This window comes from Rattus rattus, chromosome 11, assembly GCF_011064425.1.
Source record: "Rattus rattus isolate New Zealand chromosome 11, Rrattus_CSIRO_v1, whole genome shotgun sequence".
NCBI classification, from domain to species: domain Eukaryota; kingdom Metazoa; phylum Chordata; class Mammalia; order Rodentia; family Muridae; genus Rattus; species Rattus rattus.
Genome location: NC_046164.1, coordinates 29684913 through 29689677, shown reverse-complemented (window position 1 = coordinate 29689677; position 4765 = coordinate 29684913). Strand labels below are relative to the sequence as shown.

The following is a 4765-nucleotide window of genomic DNA, read 5'->3' as shown; positions in this document are numbered from 1 at the left end:
AATCAACTCGTAGTTTGAGGTTTTCCAAATCCTGACTGAAGGCATGTGGGGTGACTTTAAGGTTCCTAAAGGGACCTCATGAAATATAAGATGACTAGAAATTCTGTCAGGTCATGGCTGAGCCTGTGGACTAAATGGTAGTGTTTTCCAAGGTGAAATACATTTCCCAAAGGGTGATTCGGAGGGCGTGATTTCCCCACCCACTTTTCTGAGGACGTGAATGTTACAGCATGTGGTAGGTCCGCATTGCTCAGCGTGGTCCTGATGCAAGTCACCGTTCTCTAGAACCACACGGGCAATAATATATATAATGTATCAGAAGGGATTTATAATTGGCTTACGTGATTGAAGGCTGAGTAGTCCCCACCAGTAGGGACAAGATTCAGAGAAATTCCAGTTCTAGAAGCTGGAAGCCTCAGAAAAAAAGAAACAGACAAAAACGAAAACAGAAACAGACCTGAGATGTGGCAGAAGGCAAAAGCTGGGGGTGTAAGCATCTCTGGAGGGCTACAAGTCCAAGTTCCTGTTGTCAGTACCCCAAAACCACACCCGCTCAAGAACCTCCCAGTGCCTGTTGTTCCCTCCTATTTTTCTGTTCTATTGGAGGATGACACCGCACTGAAGGTGGAGAGAGGGCAGAAGGGATGCTCTTGGGGACTGGGAGGAGGGAGAGTGGAAAGGATGCTCTTGGATGTTTCAGAACTTCAGAAACTCCCAGGGACTGGAAGGGGAGGGCACACGAGGTCCAGTGGTCCCTCCCAGGCAGCAAAGGTGTTCCTCCAGGACCAGGCAGAGCCTGGCGGGTGACAGTGATAAGCTATCACAGCTCAATACCTTCTATCTGGAAGTACCTGCCCGTCACCCTCCAGCTTTGAGCAGCAGAACTCGTACTGCCAGCAGCTGCCCCGGTGAGGATGAATCCCTCTGGAAAAGTTATCCCAAGAGCCCTCTCTCCATCAGATGCAGTCCTGGCTGTGACTCCCTGGCACAGCCCAAGTCTGGGCAACTCCACACAGCAGAAGAACACTAGACCCTGCTGTGGGTCCTCCTACTTTCTTGCAAGTTACTTCCTGTGGCACCAACGAGCATAATAAATGGCATCATGTTGCAAAATAATTGAAATAATAATGATAATGAAATGATGATGATGATGGTGGTGGTGGTGGTGATGATGATGGTGATTATGATGGTGGTGGTGATGGTGATGATGGTGGTGGTGGTGATGGTGATGATGGTGATGATGATGAAGGTGGTGATGGACTTGAGAGACAGCTCAGTGGTTAAGAACATTTGTTCCTTTTTCAGAGGGCAAGGGTACAATTCTTAGCACCCACAGGACAGCTCACAACTGCCAGTAACTTCCAGTACCTTCTTCTTGTCTTAGAGGGTACCCAGAACTCATGTGGTACACAGATATATATTCAAGCAAAACAGCCATACACATAAAAAATAATTAAAAAAAAAATAACAGGATAAATTAGATTAAATGTGATATCTGGTTCGTATTATTTTTACCTGTTTCCTTTTTACTTAATTTCATTGTATGTGTAGCCTGCGTCTGTATTTCCTTAATTTTTTTTTTCTGTCAAACCCTTGTTGCTCTGAACTGACAGTCTCAGAAAGGTGCCCATTCATCACAACTCCATTCCCATGGCATGCTGGGAGTTCGGCCTGGGACCACTAGCAAAGCCAGGAGGATCTGTCTATCTGACGGCCTGCAGCAGGCACAGGACTTGAGGGCTGATTGTGGGAGGCTGAAGCTAAGACTGACGAGCTGGTGGAGGAGAATGGCAAACCTTTGCCCTCACAGTGTTTCTATTAAGTGGATTAATTTCAGTGAGTAAATTAAAAAATACAATAGTAAGGTCAGTGTGTCTACATAAGAGTGGTGACTGAGGTTTGTATTAACAATGTGACTGTTTACTTGAGAGTTTTTGAATAGAACTATTCGTATGTATTAATGTGCTGGCTATGGTCCGCTCCGAAGGAAACTCCAGTTTCACAACTCCAAAAGGCTATCTCCACAGCTACCTCCAGAGACAAGATGAACCTGGACCACAGGAGGATTTCTGGGTTAGATAGAAGCCAGCATTCCTCAGGAAGTTGCAAAACCAGTTCCCATCTGCCAAAAGGAGTCATTGCTCTTACCTCTGGCAGAAGAGACATATATATAGAGAGAGACCCATGGCACCTATCAACATATCAAAGCACATGGCTGCCTCTAGCCTCCCTTGGTGTCACAAGTACCTGTTACACATTTCAAAGTCCATGTTATCATCTAAGCCCTTCTCACCTCCTCCCCTTCCTTAAGCTCCCTGTATCCCATGAGTTCCCTCAGCTCAGCTACTCATCCTTCAGACAGCCCATTCTCCCTGCTCCAGTATTCCCACTAACCTCTCTAGTCTCTCTCTTGCTATTCCTCCTCCCACCTCCAGATGGCCCTGGTCATATTGTTTACTTCTTTCTCTCCCTGCTCTGGACTCTTCTTAACATTACTATTTCCTAATAAATATTAAATAGAGCAGAGGTTTGGGAAATATGCCTCAGAGGTTAAGAGTAATGACTTCACTTGCAGAGAGGACCTGGGTTCAATCCCCAGCACTCACACGACAGCTAACAACCATCTGTAATCCCAGTCCTAGGGGATCTGACCCTTTGTGACTTCCATGAGCCCTGAACACACAAGGGTGCACACACAGATATGCAAGCAAACACTCACACATACACAATAAAAATAAATGAATAGATTTTAAATAAATACAAAGATAAACCAGAAAAAGAAATATAGCTTTCTTTCTCTTTGTTTATTTGTTTCTTTCTTACCTCTTCAGGCATCTGGAAATACATGACCAAGGGTCATCCAAGGAAGAGGAGATGGACTGGAGAGATGGCTCAGTGGTTAAGAGCACTGGATGCTCTTCCAGAGGTCCTGAGTTCAATTCCCAGCAACCATGTGGTGGCTCACAACCATCTGTAATGGATTCTGAGGCTCCCTTCTGACCTGCAGGTTTACATGCAAATAGAGCATTCATACATAAAATAGATAAGTAAATAAATCAAATGAAAGAAAGAAAGAGAAAGGGGAGAAGCTAATCCTCCACCCCACCCCCACCCCACACCGTTCTTTCTCAGCACCCAGACATGAAGCTGTCCTGTTCTTGTGAATGACAATTCCTGGAAAGAGTTTGTGTCTGCAAGCACTGATTAAAAACTGGTGAGGGCCGAGATGAGCTGGGGCCGTCTGAGCTGCTTGATGAATGAAGCCAGCATTGCTGTGTTGGGCTCTGGCTGCGCCTAGTCTGGAAGGCGCCATGTGTGCATCCCACGATGATTGGCGCTGTGCGCGCTCCATGCATGAATTCTCAGTCAAGGACGTTGATGGGTTTGCCTGGATAAGTACAGGGGTTTTTCTGTATCGTCACCAACGTACCTTGCAATGAGGCAAAACCAATGTAAACTACACTCAGCTAGTCGATCTGCATGCCCGATCTATTGAGTGTGGTTTACGAATCCTGGCCTTCCCCCCTGCAACCAGTATACGAGGAAGTAATCAAGAAATCAAGGAGTTTGCAGCCGGCTACAATGTCAAGTTTAACATGTTCAGCAAGATCTGTGTGAATGGGGACGATGCCCACCCACTGTGAAAGTGGATGAAAGCTCAAGGGCAGGGACATGCTGGGAAATGGCATCAGATGGAACGTCGCCAAGTTTCTCATTGATAAGAACAGCTGCGTGGTGAAGCGCTATGGTCGCATCGAGGAGCCCCAGGTGATAGAGGACCTGCCGTGCTATCTTCCCTACAAGTGTGTGCCCCCGCACCGAGCCCCCCTGCCCTGTGACCCCTGGAGCCTTCCACCCTGCCACTCAGGATGGTCTGCCTAAAAACCAGCCTGCTGGTGGGGCAGTCTGGAGGAGGGTCCAGAAGCCTGTGGCCCCGAGTTTGAGCTTCACCTTGGCTACCTTGTGGGAATAAAATATAGAAATGTGCTAAAACAAACAAACACACTGAAGTGAGGTGGGCAAGTTGGAACACTGCATATCCAGAGGCTAACTACCTTATCTTGAGCTAGCTTTAGCTTCCGAACAGCCATCGATTGCCCACCTCCGTGCCAGAACTGACATCCTGTGACTAATAGAGAAACTCTTTTGGAATCTATTAACTTAGTAGACCACTAGCCTCTACCAACCCAAAAGCTAAGAACATCATCAGATAGCATCTGAAGCCTACAGAAGAGCTTCCCCATCGTGATACGACCACGCTCTGATGTGCCCACCAAGCATTTTAAACTAGCCTAGTGTTAGTGGTTGCATTTCCTCTAGGCTCCACCCAACAGTTACCTAGCAACAGCCAGGTAAGAGCCTATAAAAGGACTCTCCATGTTCCCCTCCCAGTCCTTCCTCTTACCCCACATTTCAGGCTGGCCTCTTCCCTTCTTTTTCTCTCCTCTCTCTTTCTGTTGTAGAGTGTCTTCTTTCTTCCTCTGCCTCTACTCTCTCCCCCAGATCCCCTTCTCATGTCCTAAATAAACTTTCTTTTATACTAGACCTGTCACATGGCTGATAACTGAGTGGGGGATGTCTCAGCTTGGCCCGCTGAGGCACCCCCTCCCACTGCATCACTCCACCGTTCTATAAAACATATCACCTAGAGTTATGACTTTCTCTGCTCATTAAAACTATGAAACTGATTCTGTGATAAAATGTGGAATTTGGAGTAACCTAAATCTGTGTTCTTGGGCCATAGTCACTTGAAATAGCTCTAGAA

General features: G+C 46.6%; 1 pseudogene; it reads left to right on the top strand.

The window, feature by feature from the left end:
* Positions 1–3226: 3226 nt before the first annotated feature.
* Positions 3227–3882, top strand: LOC116911965 (annotated as a pseudogene).
* The last annotated feature ends 883 nt before the right edge of the window (positions 3883–4765 follow it).